The sequence below is a fragment of the Rhinoderma darwinii genome, assembly GCF_050947455.1.
Source record: "Rhinoderma darwinii isolate aRhiDar2 chromosome 1 unlocalized genomic scaffold, aRhiDar2.hap1 SUPER_1_unloc_15, whole genome shotgun sequence".
In the NCBI taxonomy this organism is placed as follows: domain Eukaryota; kingdom Metazoa; phylum Chordata; class Amphibia; order Anura; family Rhinodermatidae; genus Rhinoderma; species Rhinoderma darwinii.
Window position 1 is genome coordinate 85,096 of NW_027461651.1, and position 16,931 is coordinate 102,026.

General features: G+C 41.4%; 74 pseudogenes; all 74 read left to right on the forward strand.

The window, feature by feature from the left end:
- Position 1: 1 nt before the first annotated feature.
- On the forward strand, positions 2 to 120 carry LOC142670150 (5S ribosomal RNA; annotated as a pseudogene).
- Positions 121 to 187: 67 nt separating this feature from the next.
- On the forward strand, positions 188 to 306 carry LOC142669595 (5S ribosomal RNA; annotated as a pseudogene).
- Positions 307 to 373: 67 nt separating this feature from the next.
- On the forward strand, positions 374 to 492 carry LOC142669440 (5S ribosomal RNA; annotated as a pseudogene).
- Positions 493 to 559: 67 nt separating this feature from the next.
- On the forward strand, positions 560 to 678 carry LOC142670030 (5S ribosomal RNA; annotated as a pseudogene).
- A 253-nt stretch (positions 679 to 931) lies between these two features.
- Positions 932 to 1,050, forward strand: LOC142669403 (5S ribosomal RNA; annotated as a pseudogene).
- Positions 1,051 to 1,117: 67 nt separating this feature from the next.
- LOC142669110 (5S ribosomal RNA) lies at positions 1,118 to 1,236 on the forward strand (annotated as a pseudogene).
- A 67-nt stretch (positions 1,237 to 1,303) lies between these two features.
- Positions 1,304 to 1,422, forward strand: LOC142669441 (5S ribosomal RNA; annotated as a pseudogene).
- A 67-nt stretch (positions 1,423 to 1,489) lies between these two features.
- LOC142670258 (5S ribosomal RNA) lies at positions 1,490 to 1,608 on the forward strand (annotated as a pseudogene).
- Positions 1,609 to 1,675: 67 nt separating this feature from the next.
- On the forward strand, positions 1,676 to 1,794 carry LOC142669774 (5S ribosomal RNA; annotated as a pseudogene).
- A 67-nt stretch (positions 1,795 to 1,861) lies between these two features.
- LOC142670553 (5S ribosomal RNA) lies at positions 1,862 to 1,980 on the forward strand (annotated as a pseudogene).
- Positions 1,981 to 2,047: 67 nt separating this feature from the next.
- On the forward strand, positions 2,048 to 2,166 carry LOC142669363 (5S ribosomal RNA; annotated as a pseudogene).
- A 67-nt stretch (positions 2,167 to 2,233) lies between these two features.
- Positions 2,234 to 2,352, forward strand: LOC142669621 (5S ribosomal RNA; annotated as a pseudogene).
- A 67-nt stretch (positions 2,353 to 2,419) lies between these two features.
- LOC142669063 (5S ribosomal RNA) lies at positions 2,420 to 2,538 on the forward strand (annotated as a pseudogene).
- Positions 2,539 to 2,978: 440 nt separating this feature from the next.
- LOC142669764 (5S ribosomal RNA) lies at positions 2,979 to 3,097 on the forward strand (annotated as a pseudogene).
- A 67-nt stretch (positions 3,098 to 3,164) lies between these two features.
- Positions 3,165 to 3,283, forward strand: LOC142669894 (5S ribosomal RNA; annotated as a pseudogene).
- Positions 3,284 to 3,350: 67 nt separating this feature from the next.
- On the forward strand, positions 3,351 to 3,469 carry LOC142669289 (5S ribosomal RNA; annotated as a pseudogene).
- Positions 3,470 to 3,535: 66 nt separating this feature from the next.
- On the forward strand, positions 3,536 to 3,654 carry LOC142670690 (5S ribosomal RNA; annotated as a pseudogene).
- Positions 3,655 to 3,721: 67 nt separating this feature from the next.
- On the forward strand, positions 3,722 to 3,840 carry LOC142670717 (5S ribosomal RNA; annotated as a pseudogene).
- A 67-nt stretch (positions 3,841 to 3,907) lies between these two features.
- On the forward strand, positions 3,908 to 4,026 carry LOC142670436 (5S ribosomal RNA; annotated as a pseudogene).
- Positions 4,027 to 4,279: 253 nt separating this feature from the next.
- LOC142669776 (5S ribosomal RNA) lies at positions 4,280 to 4,398 on the forward strand (annotated as a pseudogene).
- A 253-nt stretch (positions 4,399 to 4,651) lies between these two features.
- LOC142669817 (5S ribosomal RNA) lies at positions 4,652 to 4,770 on the forward strand (annotated as a pseudogene).
- A 67-nt stretch (positions 4,771 to 4,837) lies between these two features.
- LOC142669424 (5S ribosomal RNA) lies at positions 4,838 to 4,956 on the forward strand (annotated as a pseudogene).
- A 67-nt stretch (positions 4,957 to 5,023) lies between these two features.
- LOC142670098 (5S ribosomal RNA) lies at positions 5,024 to 5,142 on the forward strand (annotated as a pseudogene).
- Positions 5,143 to 5,209: 67 nt separating this feature from the next.
- Positions 5,210 to 5,328, forward strand: LOC142670681 (5S ribosomal RNA; annotated as a pseudogene).
- Positions 5,329 to 5,581: 253 nt separating this feature from the next.
- LOC142669956 (5S ribosomal RNA) lies at positions 5,582 to 5,700 on the forward strand (annotated as a pseudogene).
- Positions 5,701 to 5,767: 67 nt separating this feature from the next.
- LOC142669865 (5S ribosomal RNA) lies at positions 5,768 to 5,886 on the forward strand (annotated as a pseudogene).
- A 67-nt stretch (positions 5,887 to 5,953) lies between these two features.
- LOC142669271 (5S ribosomal RNA) lies at positions 5,954 to 6,072 on the forward strand (annotated as a pseudogene).
- A 67-nt stretch (positions 6,073 to 6,139) lies between these two features.
- Positions 6,140 to 6,258, forward strand: LOC142669165 (5S ribosomal RNA; annotated as a pseudogene).
- A 67-nt stretch (positions 6,259 to 6,325) lies between these two features.
- Positions 6,326 to 6,444, forward strand: LOC142670580 (5S ribosomal RNA; annotated as a pseudogene).
- Positions 6,445 to 6,511: 67 nt separating this feature from the next.
- On the forward strand, positions 6,512 to 6,630 carry LOC142669920 (5S ribosomal RNA; annotated as a pseudogene).
- Positions 6,631 to 6,697: 67 nt separating this feature from the next.
- Positions 6,698 to 6,816, forward strand: LOC142669939 (5S ribosomal RNA; annotated as a pseudogene).
- Positions 6,817 to 7,254: 438 nt separating this feature from the next.
- On the forward strand, positions 7,255 to 7,373 carry LOC142670505 (5S ribosomal RNA; annotated as a pseudogene).
- Positions 7,374 to 7,440: 67 nt separating this feature from the next.
- On the forward strand, positions 7,441 to 7,559 carry LOC142670253 (5S ribosomal RNA; annotated as a pseudogene).
- A 67-nt stretch (positions 7,560 to 7,626) lies between these two features.
- Positions 7,627 to 7,745, forward strand: LOC142670263 (5S ribosomal RNA; annotated as a pseudogene).
- A 67-nt stretch (positions 7,746 to 7,812) lies between these two features.
- On the forward strand, positions 7,813 to 7,931 carry LOC142669734 (5S ribosomal RNA; annotated as a pseudogene).
- Positions 7,932 to 7,998: 67 nt separating this feature from the next.
- On the forward strand, positions 7,999 to 8,117 carry LOC142669788 (5S ribosomal RNA; annotated as a pseudogene).
- Positions 8,118 to 8,184: 67 nt separating this feature from the next.
- LOC142670409 (5S ribosomal RNA) lies at positions 8,185 to 8,303 on the forward strand (annotated as a pseudogene).
- Positions 8,304 to 8,370: 67 nt separating this feature from the next.
- On the forward strand, positions 8,371 to 8,489 carry LOC142669525 (5S ribosomal RNA; annotated as a pseudogene).
- Positions 8,490 to 8,556: 67 nt separating this feature from the next.
- LOC142669932 (5S ribosomal RNA) lies at positions 8,557 to 8,675 on the forward strand (annotated as a pseudogene).
- A 253-nt stretch (positions 8,676 to 8,928) lies between these two features.
- Positions 8,929 to 9,047, forward strand: LOC142669801 (5S ribosomal RNA; annotated as a pseudogene).
- Positions 9,048 to 9,114: 67 nt separating this feature from the next.
- LOC142669782 (5S ribosomal RNA) lies at positions 9,115 to 9,233 on the forward strand (annotated as a pseudogene).
- Positions 9,234 to 9,300: 67 nt separating this feature from the next.
- LOC142669204 (5S ribosomal RNA) lies at positions 9,301 to 9,419 on the forward strand (annotated as a pseudogene).
- A 67-nt stretch (positions 9,420 to 9,486) lies between these two features.
- Positions 9,487 to 9,605, forward strand: LOC142669235 (5S ribosomal RNA; annotated as a pseudogene).
- Positions 9,606 to 9,846: 241 nt separating this feature from the next.
- On the forward strand, positions 9,847 to 9,965 carry LOC142669616 (5S ribosomal RNA; annotated as a pseudogene).
- A 67-nt stretch (positions 9,966 to 10,032) lies between these two features.
- On the forward strand, positions 10,033 to 10,151 carry LOC142669476 (5S ribosomal RNA; annotated as a pseudogene).
- Positions 10,152 to 10,218: 67 nt separating this feature from the next.
- LOC142670264 (5S ribosomal RNA) lies at positions 10,219 to 10,337 on the forward strand (annotated as a pseudogene).
- Positions 10,338 to 10,590: 253 nt separating this feature from the next.
- On the forward strand, positions 10,591 to 10,709 carry LOC142669389 (5S ribosomal RNA; annotated as a pseudogene).
- Positions 10,710 to 10,776: 67 nt separating this feature from the next.
- LOC142670028 (5S ribosomal RNA) lies at positions 10,777 to 10,895 on the forward strand (annotated as a pseudogene).
- Positions 10,896 to 10,962: 67 nt separating this feature from the next.
- LOC142669975 (5S ribosomal RNA) lies at positions 10,963 to 11,081 on the forward strand (annotated as a pseudogene).
- Positions 11,082 to 11,148: 67 nt separating this feature from the next.
- On the forward strand, positions 11,149 to 11,267 carry LOC142670118 (5S ribosomal RNA; annotated as a pseudogene).
- A 253-nt stretch (positions 11,268 to 11,520) lies between these two features.
- LOC142669425 (5S ribosomal RNA) lies at positions 11,521 to 11,639 on the forward strand (annotated as a pseudogene).
- Positions 11,640 to 11,706: 67 nt separating this feature from the next.
- On the forward strand, positions 11,707 to 11,825 carry LOC142669831 (5S ribosomal RNA; annotated as a pseudogene).
- Positions 11,826 to 11,892: 67 nt separating this feature from the next.
- Positions 11,893 to 12,011, forward strand: LOC142670606 (5S ribosomal RNA; annotated as a pseudogene).
- Positions 12,012 to 12,078: 67 nt separating this feature from the next.
- On the forward strand, positions 12,079 to 12,197 carry LOC142669358 (5S ribosomal RNA; annotated as a pseudogene).
- A 67-nt stretch (positions 12,198 to 12,264) lies between these two features.
- On the forward strand, positions 12,265 to 12,383 carry LOC142669083 (5S ribosomal RNA; annotated as a pseudogene).
- Positions 12,384 to 12,636: 253 nt separating this feature from the next.
- Positions 12,637 to 12,755, forward strand: LOC142669390 (5S ribosomal RNA; annotated as a pseudogene).
- A 67-nt stretch (positions 12,756 to 12,822) lies between these two features.
- LOC142669463 (5S ribosomal RNA) lies at positions 12,823 to 12,941 on the forward strand (annotated as a pseudogene).
- A 67-nt stretch (positions 12,942 to 13,008) lies between these two features.
- LOC142670592 (5S ribosomal RNA) lies at positions 13,009 to 13,127 on the forward strand (annotated as a pseudogene).
- Positions 13,128 to 13,194: 67 nt separating this feature from the next.
- On the forward strand, positions 13,195 to 13,313 carry LOC142669976 (5S ribosomal RNA; annotated as a pseudogene).
- Positions 13,314 to 13,380: 67 nt separating this feature from the next.
- Positions 13,381 to 13,499, forward strand: LOC142670286 (5S ribosomal RNA; annotated as a pseudogene).
- Positions 13,500 to 13,752: 253 nt separating this feature from the next.
- On the forward strand, positions 13,753 to 13,871 carry LOC142669277 (5S ribosomal RNA; annotated as a pseudogene).
- Positions 13,872 to 13,938: 67 nt separating this feature from the next.
- On the forward strand, positions 13,939 to 14,057 carry LOC142670045 (5S ribosomal RNA; annotated as a pseudogene).
- Positions 14,058 to 14,124: 67 nt separating this feature from the next.
- Positions 14,125 to 14,243, forward strand: LOC142669977 (5S ribosomal RNA; annotated as a pseudogene).
- A 67-nt stretch (positions 14,244 to 14,310) lies between these two features.
- Positions 14,311 to 14,429, forward strand: LOC142670287 (5S ribosomal RNA; annotated as a pseudogene).
- A 253-nt stretch (positions 14,430 to 14,682) lies between these two features.
- Positions 14,683 to 14,801, forward strand: LOC142670437 (5S ribosomal RNA; annotated as a pseudogene).
- Positions 14,802 to 14,868: 67 nt separating this feature from the next.
- LOC142670659 (5S ribosomal RNA) lies at positions 14,869 to 14,987 on the forward strand (annotated as a pseudogene).
- Positions 14,988 to 15,054: 67 nt separating this feature from the next.
- LOC142670618 (5S ribosomal RNA) lies at positions 15,055 to 15,173 on the forward strand (annotated as a pseudogene).
- Positions 15,174 to 15,240: 67 nt separating this feature from the next.
- Positions 15,241 to 15,355, forward strand: LOC142670019 (5S ribosomal RNA; annotated as a pseudogene).
- A 67-nt stretch (positions 15,356 to 15,422) lies between these two features.
- Positions 15,423 to 15,541, forward strand: LOC142669085 (5S ribosomal RNA; annotated as a pseudogene).
- Positions 15,542 to 15,794: 253 nt separating this feature from the next.
- On the forward strand, positions 15,795 to 15,913 carry LOC142669391 (5S ribosomal RNA; annotated as a pseudogene).
- A 67-nt stretch (positions 15,914 to 15,980) lies between these two features.
- Positions 15,981 to 16,099, forward strand: LOC142669672 (5S ribosomal RNA; annotated as a pseudogene).
- A 67-nt stretch (positions 16,100 to 16,166) lies between these two features.
- On the forward strand, positions 16,167 to 16,286 carry LOC142670491 (5S ribosomal RNA; annotated as a pseudogene).
- Positions 16,287 to 16,539: 253 nt separating this feature from the next.
- On the forward strand, positions 16,540 to 16,658 carry LOC142669844 (5S ribosomal RNA; annotated as a pseudogene).
- A 67-nt stretch (positions 16,659 to 16,725) lies between these two features.
- LOC142669076 (5S ribosomal RNA) lies at positions 16,726 to 16,844 on the forward strand (annotated as a pseudogene).
- The last annotated feature ends 87 nt before the right edge of the window (positions 16,845 to 16,931 follow it).

The following is a 16,931-nucleotide window of genomic DNA, read 5'->3' on the forward strand; positions in this document are numbered from 1 at the left end:
TGTCAATGGCCATTCTAAGCTGAATGTGCCTGCTCTCGTTAGATCGCAGAAGTTACGCAGCTTAATGCCTCGCTAGTACCAGTGTGGGAGACTGTCTGGGAATCCGTGATGCGGTTGACTTTTTATTATGTTGTTTAGATTTTGTTTCACAATAGATTAAATAGGACTATGGATTAAAGCATTTAAAGTCAATGGCCATTCCAAGCTGAATGTGCCTGCTCTCGTCAGATCGCAGAAGTTACACAGCTTAAGGTCTCGCTAGTACCAGTGTGGGAGACTGTCTGGGAATCCGTGGTGCGGTTGACTTTTTATTATGTCGTTTAGATTATGTTTCACAATCGATTAAAAAGGACTATGGATTAAAGCATTTAATGTCAATGGCCATTCTAAGATGAATGTCCCTGCTCTCGTCAGATCGCAGAAGTTACACAGCTTAAGGCCCCGCTAGTACCAGTGTGGGAGACTATCTGGGAATCCGTGGTGCGGTTGACTTTTTATTATGTCGTTTAGATTTTGTTTCATAATCGATTAAAAAGGACTATGGATTAAAGCATTTAATGTCAATGGCCATTCTAAGCTGAATGTGCCTGCTCTCGTCAGATCGCAGAAGTTACACAGCTTAAGGCCTCGCTAGTACCAGTGTGGGAGAATGTCTGGGAATCAGTGGTGCAGTTGACTTTTTATTATGTTGTTTAGATTTTGTTTCACAATCGATTAAATAGGACTATGGATTAAGGCTTTTAATGTCAATGGCCATTCTAAGCTGAATGTGCCTGCTCTCGGCAAATCGCAGAAGTTACACAGCTTAAGGCCTCGCTAGTACCAGTGTGGGAGACTGTCTGGGAATCCGTGGTGCGGTTGCCTTTTTATTATGTTGTTTAGATTTTGTTTCACAATCGATTAAAAAGGACTATGGATTAAAGCATTTAATGTCAATGGCCATTCTAAGCTGAATGTGCCTGCTCTCGTTAGATCGCAGAAGTTACGCAGCTTAATGCCTCGCTAGTACCAGTGTGGGAGACTGTCTGGGAATCCGTGGTGCGGTTGACTTTTTATTATGTTGTTTAGATTTTGTTTCACAATAGATTAAATAGGACTATGGATTAAAGCATTTAAAGTCAATGGCCATTCTAAGCTGAATGTGCCTGCTCTCGTCAGATCGCAGAAGTTACACAGCTTAAGGCCTCGCTAGTACCAGTGTGGGAGACTGTCTGGGAATCCGTGGTGCGGTTGAATTTTTATTATGTCGTTTAGATTTTGTTTCACAATCGATTAAAAAGGACTATGGATTAAAGCATTTAATGTCAATGGCCATTCTAAGATGAATGTCCCTGCTCTCGTCAGATCGCAGAAGTTACACAGCTTAAGGCCCCGCTAGTACCAGTGTGGGAGACTATCTGGGAATCCGTGGTGCGGTTGACTTTTTATTATGTCGTTTAGATTTTGTTTCATAATCGATTAAAAAGGACTATGGATTAAAGCATTTAATGTCAATGGCAATTCTAAGCTGAATGTGCCTGCTCTCGTCAGATCGCAGAAGTTACACAGCTTAAGGCCTCGCTAGTACCAGTGTGGGAGAATGTCTGGGAATCAGTGGTGCAGTTGACTTTTTATTATGTCGTTTAGATTTTGTTTCACAATCGATTAAAAAGGACTATGGATTAAAGCATTTAAAGTCAATGGCCTTTCTAAGCTGAATGTGCCTGCTCTCATCAGATCGCAGAAGTTACACAGCTTAAGGCCTTGCTAGTACCAGTGTGGGAGACTGTCTGGGAATCCGTGGTGCGGTTGAATTTTTATTATGTCGTTTAGATTTTGTTTCACAATCGATTAAAAAGGACTATGGATTAAAACATTTAATGTCAATGGCCATTCTAAGCTGAATGTCCCTGCTCTCGTCAGATCGCAGAAGTTACACAGCTTAAGGCCTCGCTAGTACCAGTGTGGGAGACTGTCTGGGAATCCGTGGTGCGGTTGACATTTTATTATGTCGTTTAGATTTTGTTTCACAATAGATTAAATAGGACTATGGATTGAAGCTTTTAATGTCAAAGGCCATTCTAAGCTGAATGTGCCTGCTCTCGTCAGATCGCAGAAGTTACACAGCTTAAGGCCTCACTAGTACCAGTGTGGGAGACTGTCTGGGAATCCGTGGTGCGGTTGACTTTTTATTATGTAGTTTAGATTTTGTTTCACAATCGATTAAAAACGACTATGGATTAAAGCATTTAATGTCAATGGCCATTCTAAGCTGAATGTGCCTGCACTCGTCAGATCGCAGAAGTTACACAGCTTAAGGCCTCGCTAGTACCAGTGTGGGAGACTGTTTGGGAATCCGTGGTGCGGTTGCCTTTTTATTATGTTGTTTAGATTTTGTTTCACAATAGATTAAATAGGACTATGGATTAAAGCAGTTATTGTCAATGGCCATTCTAAGCTGAATGTGCCTGCTCTCATCTGATCGCAGAAGTTACACAGCTTAAGGCCTCGCTAGTACCAGTGTGGGAGACTGTCTGGGAATCCATGGTGCAGTTGACTTTTTATTATGTCGTTTAGAATTTGTTTCACAATCGATTAAAAATAATAATAAACTAAAGCTTTAAAAGTTAATGGCTATTCTTAGGTGAAATGTGCTTTTTCTCGTCAAATCGCAGATCAATAACACTTTAACACCTCGCTAGTACCAGTGTGGGAGACTTTCTGGGCTTCCGTGGTGCTGTTGACTTTTTATTATGTCGTTTAGACTTTCTTTCACAATTGTTTAAAAATAAAAATAGACTAAAGCTTTAAAAGTTAATAGACATTCTAAGCTTAAATGTGCCTTTTCTCGTCAAATCGCAGATATATAACACTTTAAGGCCTCGCTAGTACGAGTGTGAGAGACTGTCTGGGAATCCGAGGTGCGGTTGACTTTTTATTATGTCGTTTAGATTTGTTTCACAATCGATTAAAATGGACTATGGATTAAAGCATTTAATGTCAATGGCCATTCTAAGCTGAATGTGCCTGCTCTCGTCAGATCGCAGAAGTTACACAGCTTAAGGCCTCGCTAGTACCAGTGTGGGAGACTGTCTGGGAATCCGTGGTGCGGTTGACTTTTTATTATGTAGTTTATATTTTGTTTCACAATAGATTAAATAGGACTATGGATTAAGGCTTTTAATGTCAAAAGCCATTCTAAGCTGAATGTGCCTGCTCTCATCAGATCGCAGAAGTTACACAGCTTAAGCCCTCGCTAGTACCAGTGTGGGAGACTGTCTGGGAATCCGTGGTGCGGTTGACTTTTTATTATGTCGTTTAGATTTTGTTTCACAATCGATTAAAAACGACTATGGATTAAAGCATTTAATGTCAAGGGCCATTCTAAGCTGAATGTGCCTGCTCTCGTCAGATCGCAGAAGTTACACAGCTTAAGGCCTCGCTAGTACCAGTGTGGGAGACTGTCTGGGAATCCGTGGTGCGGTTGCCTTTTATTATGTCGTTTAGATTTTGTTTCACAATAGATTAAATAGCACTATGGATTAAAGCAGTTATTGTCAATGGCCATTCTAAGCTGAATGTGCCTGCTCTCGTCTGATCGCAGAAGTTACACAGCTTAAGGCCTTGCTAGTACCAGTGTGGGAGACTGTCTGGGAATCCATGGTGCGGTTGCCTTTTTATTATGTCGTTTAGATTTTGTTTCACAATTGATTAAATAGGACTATCGATTAAAGCATTTAAAGTCAATGGCCATTCTAAGCTGAATGTGCCTGCTCTCGTCAGATCGCAGAAATTACACAGCTTAAGGCCTCGCTAGTACCAGTGTGGGAGACTGTCTGGGAATCCGTGGTGCGGTTGAATTTTTATTATGTCGTTTAGATTTTGTTTCACAATCGATTAAAAAGGACTATGGATTAAAGCATTTAATGTCAATGGCCATTCTAAGCTGAATGTCCCTGCTCTCGTCAGATCGCAGAAGTTACACAGCTTAAGGCCTCGCTAGTACCAGTGTGGGAGACTGTCTGGGAATCCGTGGTGCGGTTGACTTTTTATTATGTCGTTTAGATTTTGTTTCACAATCGATTAAAAAGGACTATGGATTAAAGCACTTAAGTTCAATGGCCATTCTAAGCTGAATGTGCCTGCTCTCGTCAGATCGCAGAAGTTACACAGCTTAAGACCTCGCTAGAACCAGTGTGGGAGACTGTCTGGGAATCCGTGGTGCGGTTGACTTTTTATTATGTCGTTTAGATTTTGTTTCACAATCGATTAAAAAGGACTATGGATTAAAGCATTTAAGGTCAATGGCCATTCTAAGCTGAATGTGCCTGCTCTCGTCAGATCGCAGAAGTTACACAGCTTAAGGCCTCGCTAGTACCAGTGTGGGAGACTGTCTGGGAATCCGTGGTGCGGTTGACTTTTTATTATGTCGTTTAGATTTTGTTTCACAATAGATTAAATAGGACTATGGATTAAAGCATTTAACGTCAATGGCCATTCTAAGCTGAATGTGCCTGCTCTCGTCAGAACGCAGAAGTTACACAGCTTAAGCCCTTGCTAGTACCAGTGTGGGAGACGGTCTGGGAATCCGTGGTGCGGTTGAATTGTTATTATGTCGTTTAGATTTTGTTTCACAATCGATTAAAAAGGACTATGGATTAAAGCATTTAATGTCAATGGCCTTTCTAAGCTGAATGTGCCTGCTCTCGTCAGATCGCAGAAGTTACACAGCTTAAGGCCATGCTAGTACCAGTGTGGGAGATTGTCTGGGAATCCGTGGTGCGGTTGACTTTTTATTATGTCGTTTAGATTTTGTTTCACAATCGATTAAAAAGGACTATGGATTAAACCATTTAAAGTCAATGGCCATTCTAAGCTGAATGTCCCAGCTCTCGTCAGATCGCAGAAGTTACACAGCTTAAGGCCTCGCTAGTACCAGTGTGGGAGACTGTCTGGGAATCCGTGGTGCGGTTGACTTTTTATTATGTCGTTTAGATTTTGTTTCACAATAGATTAAATAGGACTATGGATTAAAGCATTCACCGACAATGGCCATTCTAAGCTGAATGTGCCTGCTCTCGTCAGAACGCAGAAGTTACACAGCTTAAGGCCTCGCTAGTGCCAGTGTGGGAGACTGTCTGGGAATCCGTGGTGCGGTTGAATTGTTATTATGTCGTTTAGATTTTGTTTCACAATCGATTAAAAAGGACTATGGATTAAAGCATTTAATGTCAATGGCCATTCTAAGCTGAATGTCCCTGCTCTCGTCAGATCGCAGAAGTTACACAGCTTAAGGCCTCGCTAGTACCAGTGTGGGAGACTGTCTGGGAATCTGTGGTGCGGTTGACTTTTTATTATGTAGTTTAGATTTTGTTTCACAATTGATTAAATAGGACTATCGATTAAAGCATTTAACGTCAATGGACTTTCTAAGCTGAATGTGCCTGCTCTCTTCAGATCGCAGAAGTTACACAGCTTAAGGCCTCGCTAGTACCAGTGTGGGAGACTGTCTGGGAATCCGTGGGGCGGTTGACTTTTTATTATGTCGTTTAGATTTTGTTTGACAATCGATTAAAAAGGACTATGGATTAAAACATTTTATGTCAATGGCCATTCTAAGCTGAATGTGCCTGCCCTCGTCAGATCGCAGAAGTTACACAGCTTAAGGCCTCGCTAGTACCATTGTGGGAGACTGTCTGGGAATCCGTGGTGCGGTTGAATTTTTATTATGTCATTTAGATTTTGTTTCACAATCGATTAAAAAGGACTATGGATTAAAGCATTTAAACTCAATGGCCATTCTAAGCTGAATGTCCCTGCTCTCGTCAGATCGCAGAAGTTACACAGCTTAAGGCCTCGCTAGTACCAGTGTGGGAGACTGTCAGGGAATCCGTGGTGCAGTTGACTTTTTATTATGTCGTTTAGATTTTGTTTCACAATCGATTACAAAGGACTATGGATTAAAACATTTAATGTCAATGGCCATTCTAAGCTGAATGTGCCTGCTCTCGTCAGATCGCAGAAGTTACACAGCTTAAGGCCTCGCTAGTACCATTGTGGGAGACTGTCTGGGAATCCGTGGTGCGGTTGAATTTTTATTATGTCATTTAGATTTTGTTTCACAATCGATTAAAAAGGACTATGGATTAAAGCATTTAATGTCAATGGCCATTCTAAGCTGAATGTCCCTGCTCTCGTCAGATCGCAGAAGTTACACAGCTTAAGGCCTCGCTAGTACCAGTGTGGGAGACTGTCAGGGAATCCGTGGTGCAGTTGACTTTTTATTATGTCGTTTAGATTTTGTTTCACAATCGATTAAAAAGGACTATGGATTAAAGCATTTAACGTCAATGGCCATTCTAAGCTGAATGTGCCTGCTCTCGTCAGATCGCAGAAGTTACACAGCTTAAGGCCTCGCTAGTACCAGTGTGGGAGACTGTCTGGGAATCCGTGGTGTGGTTGACTTTTTATTATGTCGTTTAGATTTTGTTTCACAATCGATTAAAAAGGACTATGGATTAAAGAATTTAATGTCAATGGCCATTCTAAGCTGAATGTGCCTGCTCTCATCAGATCGCAGAAGTTGCACAGCTTAAGGCCTCGCTAGTACCAGTGTAGGAGACTGTCTGGGAACCCGTGGCACGGTTGACTTTTTATTATGTCGTTTAGATTTTGTTTCACAATAGATTAAATAGGACTATGGATTAAAGCATTTAATGTCAATGGCCATTCTAAGCTGAATGTGCCTGCTCTCGTCAGATCACAGAAGTTACACAGCTTAAGGCCTTGCTAGTACCAGTGTGGGAGACTGTCTGGGAATCCGTGGTGCAGTTGTCTTTTTATTATGTCGTTTAGATTTTGTTTCACAATAGATTAAAAATAAAAATAGACTAAAGCTTTAAAAGTTAATAGCCATTCTAAGCTTAAATGTGCCTTTTCTCGTCAAATCGCAGATATATAACACTTTAAGGACTCGCTAGTACGAGTGTGAGAGACTGTCTGGGAATCCGAGGTGCGGTTGACTTTTTATTATGTCGTTTAGATTTGTTTCAAATCGATTAAAATGGACTATGGATTAAAGCATTTAATGTCAATGGCCATTCTAAGCTGAATGAGCCTGCTCTTGTCGGATCGCAGAAGTTACACAGCTTAAGGCCTTGCTAGTACCAGTGTGGGAGACTGTCTTGGAATCCGTGGTGCGGTTGACTTTTTATTATGTCGTTTAGATTTTGTTTCACAATCGATTAAAAAGGACTATGGATTAAAGCATTTAATGTCAATTGCCATTCTAAGCTGAATGTGCCTGCTCTCGTCAGATCGCAGAAGTTACACAGCTTAAGGCCTCGCTAGTACCAGTGTGGGAGACTGTCTGGGAATCCGTGGTGCGGTTGCCTTTTTATTATGTCATTTAGATTTTGTTTCACAATCGATTAAAAAGGACTATGGATTAAAGCATTTCATGTCAATGCCCATTCTAAGCTGAATGTACCTGCTCTCGTCAGATAGCAGAAGTTACACAGCTTAAGGCCTCGCTAGTACCAGTGTGGGAGACTGTCTGGGAATCCGTGGTGCGGTTAACTTTTTATTATGTCGTTTAGATTTTGTTTCACAATCGATTAAAAAGGACTATGGATTAAAGCATTTAAAGTCAATGGCCATTCTAAGCTGAATGTACCTGCTCTCGTTAGATCGCAGAAGTTACACAGCTTAACGCCTCGCTAGTACCAGTGTGGGAGACTGTCTGGGAATCTGTGGTGCGGTTGAGTTTTTATTATGTCGTTTAGATTTTGTTTCACAATCGATTAAAAAGGACTATGTATTAAAGCCTTTAATGTCAATGGCCATGCTAAGCTGAATGTCCCTGCTCTCGTCAGATCGCAGAAGTTACACAGCTTAAGGCCTCGCTGGTACCAGTGTGGGAGATTGTCTGGGAATCCGTGGTGCGGTTGACTTTTTATTATGTCGTTTAGATTTTGTTTCACAATCGATTAAAAAGGACTATGGATTAAAGCATTTAATGTCAATGGCCATTCTAAGCTGAATGTGCCTGCTCTCGTCAGATCGCAGAAGTTACACAGCTTAAGGCCTCGCTAGTACCAGTGTGGGAGACTGTCTGGGAATCCGTGGTGCGGTTGACTTTTTATTATGTCGTTTAGATTTGGTTTCACAATAGATTAAATAGGACTATGGATTAAAGCATTTAACGTCAACGGCCATTCTAAGCTGAATGTGCCTGCTCTCGTCAGATCGCAGAAGTTACACAGCTTAAGGCCTCGCTAGTACCAGTGTGGGAGACTGTCTGGGAATCCGTGGTGCGGTTGACTTTTTATTATGTCGTTTAGATTTTGTTTCACAATCGATTAAAAAGGACTATGGATTAAAGCATTTAATGTCAATGGCCATTCTAAGCTGAGTGTGCCTGCTCTCGTCAGATCGCAGAAGTTACACAGCTTAAGGCCTCGCTAGTACTAGTGTGGGAGACTGTCTGGGAATCTGTGGTGCGGTTGCCTTTTTATTATGTCATTTAGATTTTGTTTCACAATCGATTAAAAAGGACTATGGATTAAAGCATTTCATGTCAATGGCCATTCTAAGCTGAATGTGCCTGCTCTCGTCAGATCGCAGAAGTTACACAGCTTAAGGCCTCGCTAGTACCAGTGTGGGAGACTGTCTCGGAATCCGTTGTGCGGTTGACTTTTTATTATGTCGTTTAGATTTTGTTTCACAATCGATTAAAAAGGACTATGGATTAAAGCATTTAACGTCAATGGCCATTCTAAGCTGAATGTGCCTTCTCTCGTCAGAACGCAGAAGTTACATAGCTTAAGTCCTCGCTAGTACCAGTGTGGGAGACTGTCTGGGAATCCGTGGTGCGGTTGACTTTTTATTATGTTGTTTAGATTTTGTTTCACAATAGATTAAATAGGACTATGGATTAGGGCTTTTAATGTCAATGGCCATTCTAAGCTGAATGTGCCTGCTCTCGTCAGATCGCAGAAGTTACACAGCTTAAGGCCTCGCTAGTACCAGTGTGGGAGACTGTCTGGGAATCCGTGGTGCGGTTGACTTTTTATTATGTCGTTTAGATTTTGTTTCACAATCGATTAAAAAGGACTATGGATTAAAGCATTTAAAGTCAATGGCCATTCTAAGCTGAATGTGCCTGCTCTCGTTAGATCGCAGAAGTTACACAGCTTAACGCCTCGCTAGTACCAGTGTGGGAGACTGTCTGGGAATCCGTGGTGCGGTTGACTTTTTATTATGTCGTTTAGATTTTGTTTCACAATAGATTAAATAGGACTATGGATTAAAGCATTTAACGTCAATGGCCATTCTAAGCTGAATGTGCCTGCTCTCGTCCGAACGCAGAAGTTACACAGCTTAAGGCCTCGCTAGTACCAGTGTGGGAGACTGTCTGGGAATCTGTGGTGCGGTTGAGTTTTTATTATGTCGTTTAGATTTTGTTTCACAATCGATTAAAAAGGACTATGTATTAATTCCTTTAATGTCAATGGCCATTCTAAGCTGAATGTCCCTGCTCTCGTCAGATCGCAGAAGTTACACAGCTTAAGGCCTCGCTGGTACCAGTGTGGGAGACTGTCTGGGAATCCGTGGTGCGGTTGACTTTTTATTATGTCGTTTAGATTTTGTTTCACAATCGATTAAAAAGGACTATGGATTAAAGCATTTAACGTCAATGGCCATTCTAAGCTGAATGTGCCTGCTCTCGTCAGAACGCAGAAGTTACATAGCTTAAGTCCTCGCTAGTACCAGTCTGGGAATCCGTGGTGCGGTTGACTTTTTATTATGTTGTTTAGATTTTGTTTCACAATAGATTAAAAAGGACTATGGATTAAAGCATTTAAAGTCAATGGCCATTCTAAGCTGAATGTGCCTGCTCTCGTTAGATCGCAGAAGTTACACAGCTTTACGCCTCGCTAGTACTAGTGTGGGAGACTGTCTGGGAATCCGTGGTGCGGTTGACTTTTTATTATGTCGTTTAGATTTTGTTTCACAATAGATTAAATAGGACTATGGATTAAAGCATTTAACGTCAATGGCCATTCTAAGCTGAATGTGCCTGCTCTCGTCCGAACGCAGAAGTTACACAGCTTAAGGCCTCGCTAGTACTAGTGTGGGAGACTGTCTGGGAATCCGTGGTGCGGTTGACTTTTTATTATGTCGTTTAGATTTTGTTTCACAATCGATTAAAAAGGACTATGGATTAAAGCATTTAACGTCAATGGCCATTCTAAGCTGAATGTGCCTGCTCTCGTCAGAACGCAGAAGTTACATAGCTTAAGTCCTCGCTAGTACCAGTGTGGGAAACTGTCTGGGAATCCGTGGTGCGGTTGAGTTTTTATTATGTTGTTTAGATTTTGTTTCACAATAGATTAAATAGGACTATGGATTAAGGCTTTAAATGTCAATGTCCATTCTAAGCTGAATGTGCCTGCTCTCGTCAGATCGCAGAAGTTACACAACTTAAGGCCTCGCTAGTACCAGTGTGGGAGACTGTCTGGGAATCCGTGGTGCGGTTGAGTTTTTATTATGTCGTTTAGATTTTGTTTCACAATCGATTAAAAAGGACTATGGATTAAAGCCTTTAATGTCAATGGCCATTCTAAGCTGAATGTCCCTGCTCTCGTCAGATCGCAGAAGTTACACAGCTTAAGGCCTCGCTGGTACCAGTGTGGGAGACTGTCTGGGAATGCGTGGTGCGGTTGACTTTTTATTATGTTGTTTAGATTTTGTTTCACAATAGATTAAATAGGACTATGGATTAAAGCTTTTAATGTCAATGGCTATTCTAAGCTGAATGTGCCTGCTCTCGTCAGATTGCAGAAGTTACACAGCTTAAGGCCTCGCTAGTACCAGTGTGGGAGACTGTCTGGGAATCCGTGGTGCGGTTGAATTTTTTTTATGTCGTTTAGATTTTGTTTCACAATAGATTAAATAGGACTATGGATTAAAGCATTTAACGTCAATGGCCATTCTAAGCTGAATGTCCCTGCTCTAGTCAGAACGCAGAAGTTACACAGCTTAAGGCCTCGCTAGTACCAGTGTGGGAGACTGTCTGGGAATCCGTGGTGCGGTTGAATTTTTATTATGTCGTTTAGATTTTGTTTCACAATCGATTAAAAAGGACTATGGATTAAAGAATTTAATGTCAATGTCCATTCTAAGCTGAATGTCCCTGCTCTCGTCAGATCACAGAAGTTACACAGCTTAAGGCCTCGCTAGTACCAGTGTGGGAGACTGTCTGGGAATCCGTGGTGCAGTTGACTTTTTATTATGTTGTTTAGATTTTGTTTCACAATAGATTAAATAGGACTATGGATTAAGGCTTTTAATGTCAATGGGCATTCTAAGCTGAATGTGCCTGCTCTCGTCAGATCGCAGAAGTTACACAGCTTAACGCCTCGCTCGTACCAGTGTGGGAGACTGTCTGGGAATCCGTGGTGCGGTTGAATTTTTATTATGTCGTTTAGATTTTGTTTCACAATCGATTAAAAAGGACTATGGATTAAAGCATTTAATGTCAATGGCCATTCTAAGCTGAATGTCCCAGCTCTCGTCAGATCGCAGAAGTTACACAGCTTAAGGCCTCGCTAGTACCAGTGTGGGAGACTGTCTGGGAATCCGTGGTGCGGTTGACTTTTTATTATGTCGTTTAGATTTTGTTTCACAATCGATTAAAAAGGACTATGGATTAAAGCATTTAATGTCAATGGCCATTCTAAGCTGAATGTGCCTGCTCTCGTCAGATCGCAGAAATTACACAGCTTAAGCCCTCGCTAGTACCAGTGTGGGAGACTGTCTGGGAATCCGTGGTGCGGTTTACTTTTTATTATGTCGTTTAGATTTTGTTTCACAATAGATTAAATAGGACTATGGATTAAAGCATTTAACGTCAATGGCCATTCTAAGCTGAATGTTCCTGCTCTCGTCAGAACGCAGAAGTTACACAGCTTAAGGCCTCGCTAGTACCAGTGTGGGAGACTGTCTGGGAATCCGTGGTGCGGTTGACTTTTTATTATGTCGTTTAGATTTTGTTTCACAATCGATTAAAAAGGACTATGGATTAAAGCATTTAATGTCAATGGCCATTCTAAGCTGAATGTGCCTGCTCTCGTCAGATCGCAGAAGTTACACAGCTTAAGGCCTCGCTAGTACTAGTGTGGGAGACTGTCTGGGATTCCGTGGTGCGGTTGACTTTTTATTATGTCGTTTAGATTTTGTTTCACAATCGATTAAAAAGGACTATGGATTAAAGCATTTAACGTCAATGGCCATTCTAAGCTGAATGTACCTGCTCTCGTCAGAACGCAGAAGTTACATAGCTTAAGTCCTCGCTAGTACCAGTGTGGGAGACTGTCTGGGAATCCGTGGTGCGGTTGACTTTTTATTATGTTGTTTAGATTTTGTTTCACAATAGATTAAATAGGACTATGGATTAAGGCTTTTAATGTCAATGTCCATTCTAAGCTGAATGTGCCTGCTCTCGTCAGATCGCAGAAGTTACACAACTTAAGGCCTCGCTAGTACCAGTGTGGGAGACTGTCTGGGAATCCGTGGTGCGGTTGAGTTTTTATTATGTCGTTTAGATTTTGTTTCACAATCGATTAAAAAGGACTATGGATTAAAGCCTTTAATGTCAATGGCCATTCTAAGCTGAATGTCCCTGCTCTCGTCAGATCGCAGAAGTTACACAGCTTAAGGCCTCGCTGGTACCAGTGTGGGAGACTGTCTGGGAATGCGTGGTGCGGTTGACTTTTTATTATGTTGTTTAGATTTTGTTTCACAATAGATTAAATAGGACTATGGATTAAGGCTTTTAATGTCAATGGCTATTCTAAGCTGAATGTGCCTGCTCTCGTCAGATCGCAGAAGTTACACAGCTTAAGGCCTCGCTAGTACCAGTGTGGGAGACTGTCTGGGAATCCGTGGTGCGGTTGAATTTTTATTATGTCGTTTAGATTTTGTTTCACAATAGATTAAATAGGACTATGGATTAAAGCATTTAACGTCAATGGCCATTCTAAGCTGAATGTGCCTGCTCTCGTCAGATCGCAGAAGTTACACAGCTTAAGGCTTCGCTAGTACCAGTGTGGGAGACTGTCTGGGAATCCGTGGTGCGGTTGACTTTTTATTATGTCGTTTAGATTTTGTTTCACAATAGATTAAATAGGACTATGGATTAAAGCATTTAACGTCAATGGCCATTCTAAGCTGAATGTCCCTGCTCTAGTCAGAACGCAGAAGTTACACAGCTTAAGGCCTCGCTAGTACCAGTGTGGGAGACTGTCTGGGAATCCGTGGTGCGGTTGAATTTTTATTATGTCGTTTAGATTTTGTTTCACAATCGATTAAAAAGGACTATGGATTAAAGAATTTAATGTTAATGTCCATTCTAAGCTGAATGTCCCTGCTCTCGTCAGATCACAGAAGTTACACAGCTTAAGGCCTCGCTAGTACCAGTGTGGGAGACTGTCTGGGAATCCGTGGTGCAGTTGACTTTTTATTATGTTGTATAGATTTTGTTTCACAATAGATTAAATAGGAATATGGATTAAGGCTTTTAATGTCAATGGGCATTCTAAGCTGAATGTGCCTGCTCTCGTCAGATCGCAGAAGTTACACAACTTAACGCCTCGCTCGTACCAGTGTGGGAGACTGTCTGGGAATCCGTGGTGCAGTTGAATTTTTATTATGTCGTTTAGATTTTGTTTCACAATCGATTAAAAAGGACTATGGATTAAAGCATTTAATGTCAATGGCCATTCTAAGCTGAATGTCCCTGCTCTCGTCAGATCGCAGAAGTTACACAGCTTAAGGCCTCGCTAGTACCAGTGTGGGAGACTGTCTGGGAATCCGTGGTGCGGTTTACTTTTTATTATGTCGTTTAGATTTTGTTTCACAATCGATTAAAAAGGACTATGGATTAAAGCATTTAATGTCAATGGCCATTCTAAGCTGAATGTCCCTGCTCTCGTCAGATCGCAGAAATTACACAGCTTAAGGCCTCGCTAGTACCAGTGTGGGAGACGGTCTGGGAATCCGTGGTGTGGTTTACTTTTTATTATGTCGTTTAGATTTTGTTTCACAATAGATTAAATAGGACTATGGATTAAAGCATTTAACGTCAATGGCCATTCTAAGCTGAATGTCCCTGCTCTAGTCAGAACGCAGAAGTTACACAGCTTAAGGCCTCGCTAGTACCAGTGTGGGAGACTGTCTGGGAATCCGTGGTGCGGTTGAATTTTTATTATGTCGTTTAGATTTTGTTTCACAATCGATTAAAAAGGACTATGGATTAAAGAATTTAATGTTAATGTCCATTCTAAGCTGAATGTCCCTGCTCTCGTCAGATCACAGAAGTTACACAGCTTAAGGCCTCGCTAGTACCAGTGTGGGAGACTGTCTGGGAATCCGTGGTGCAGTTGACTTTTTATTATGTTGTATAGATTTTGTTTCACAATAGATTAAATAGGAATATGGATTAAGGCTTTTAATGTCAATGGGCATTCTAAGCTGAATGTGCCTGCTCTCGTCAGATCGCAGAAGTTACACAGCTTAACGCCTCGCTCGTACCAGTGTGGGAGACTGTCTGGGAATCCGTGGTGCAGTTGAATTTTTATTATGTCGTTTAGATTTTGTTGCACAATCGATTAAAAAGGACTATGGATTAAAGCATTTAATGTCAATGGCCATTCTAAGCTGAATGTCCCTGCTCTCGTCAGATCGCAGAAGTTACACAGCTTAAGGCCTCGCTAGTACCAGTGTGGGAGACTGTCTGGGAATCCGTGGTGCGGTTGACTTTTTATTATGTTGTTTAGATTTTGTTTCACAATCGATTAAAAAGGACTATGGATTAAAGCATTTAATGTCAATGGCCATTCTAAGCTGAATGTGCCTGCTCTCGTCAGATCGCAGAAATTACACAGCTTAAGGCCTCGCTAGTACCAGTGTGGGAGACTGTCTGGGAATCCGTGGTGCGGTTTACTTTTTATTATGTCGTTTAGATTTTGTTTCACAATAGATTAAATAGGACTATGGATTAAAGCATTTAACGTCAATGGCCATTCTAAGCTGAATGTTCCTGCTCTCGTCAGAACGCAGAAGTTACACAGCTTAAGGCCTCGCTAGTACCAGTGTGGGAGACTGTCTGGGAATCCGTGGTGCGGTTGACTTTTTATTATGTCGTTTAGATTTTGTTTCACAATCGATTAAAAAGGACTATGGATTAAAGCATTTAATGTCAATGGCCATTCTAAGCTGAATGTGCCTGCTCTCGTCAGATCGCAGAAGTTACACAGCTTAAGGCCTCGCTAGTACTAGTGTGGGAGACTGGGAATCCGTGGTGCGGTTGACTTTTTATTATGTCGTTTAGATTTTGTTTCACAATCGATTAAAAAGGACTATGGATTAAAGCATTTAACGTCAATGGCCATTCTAAGCTGAATGTACCTGCTCTCGTCAGAACGCAGAAGTTACATAGCTTAAGTCCTCGCTAGTACCAGTGTGGGAGACTGTCTGGGAATCCGTGGTGCGGTTGACTTTTTATTATGTTGTTTAGATTTTGTTTCACAATAGATTAAATAGGACTATGGATTAAGGCTTTTCATGTCAATGTCCATTCTAAGCTGAATGTGCCTGCTCTCGTCAGATCGCAGAAGTTACACAACTTAAGGCCTCGCTAGTACCAGTGTGGGAGACTGTCTGGGAATCCGTGGTGCGGTTGAGTTTTTATTATGTCGTTTAGATTTTGTTTCACAATCGATTAAAAAGGACTATGGATTAAAGCCTTTAATGTCAATGGCCATTCTAAGCTGAATGTCCCTGCTCTCGTCAGATCGCAGAAGTTACACAGCTTAAGGCCTCGCTGGTACCAGTGTGGGAGACTGTCTGGGAATGCGTGGTGCGGTTGACTTTTTATTATGTTGTTTAGATTTTGTTTCACAATAGATTAAATAGGACTATGGATTAAGGCTTTTAATGTCAATGGCTATTCTAAGCTGAATGTGCCTGCTCTCGTCAGATCGCAGAAGTTACACAGCTTAAGGCCTCGCTAGTAACAGTGTGGGAGACTGTCTGGGAATCCGTGGTGCGGTTGACTTTTTATTATGTCGTTTAGATTTTGTTTCACAATAGATTAAATAGGACTATGGATTAAAGCATTTAACGTCAATGGCCATTCTAAGCTGAATGTGCCTGCTCTCGTCATGATCGCAGAAGTTACACAGCTTAAGGCCTCGCTAGTACCAGTGTGGGAGACTGTCTGGGAATCCGTGGTGCGGTTGACTTTTTATTATGTTGTTTAGATTTTGTTTCACAATAGATTAAATAGGACTATGAATTAAGGTTTTTAATGTCAATGGCCATTCTAAGCTGAATGTGCCTGCTCTGGTCTTATCGCAGAAATTACACAGCTTAAGGCCTCGCTAGTACCAGTGTGGGAGACTGTCTGGGAATCCGTGGTGTGGTTGACTTTTTATTATGTCGTTTAGATTTTGTTTCACAATAGATTAAATAGGACTATGGATTAAAGCATTTAACGTCAATGGCCATTCTAAGCTGAATGTGCCTGCTCTCGTCAGAACGCAGAAGTTACACAGCTTAAGGCCTCGCTAGTACCAGTGTGGGAGACTGTCTGGGAATACGTGGTGCGGTTGACTTTTTATTATGTCGTTTAGATTTTGTTTCACAATCGATTAAAAAGGACTATGGATTAAAGCATTTAAAGTCAATGGCCATGCTAAGCTGAATGTGCCTGCTCTCGTCAGATCGCAGAAGTTACACAGCTTAAGGCCTCGCTAGTACTAGTGTGGGAGACTGTCTGGGAATCCGTGGTGCGATTGACTTTTTATTATGTCGTTTAGATTTTGTTTCACAATCGATTAAAAAGGACTATGGATTAAAGCATTTAATGTCAATGGCCATTCTAAGCT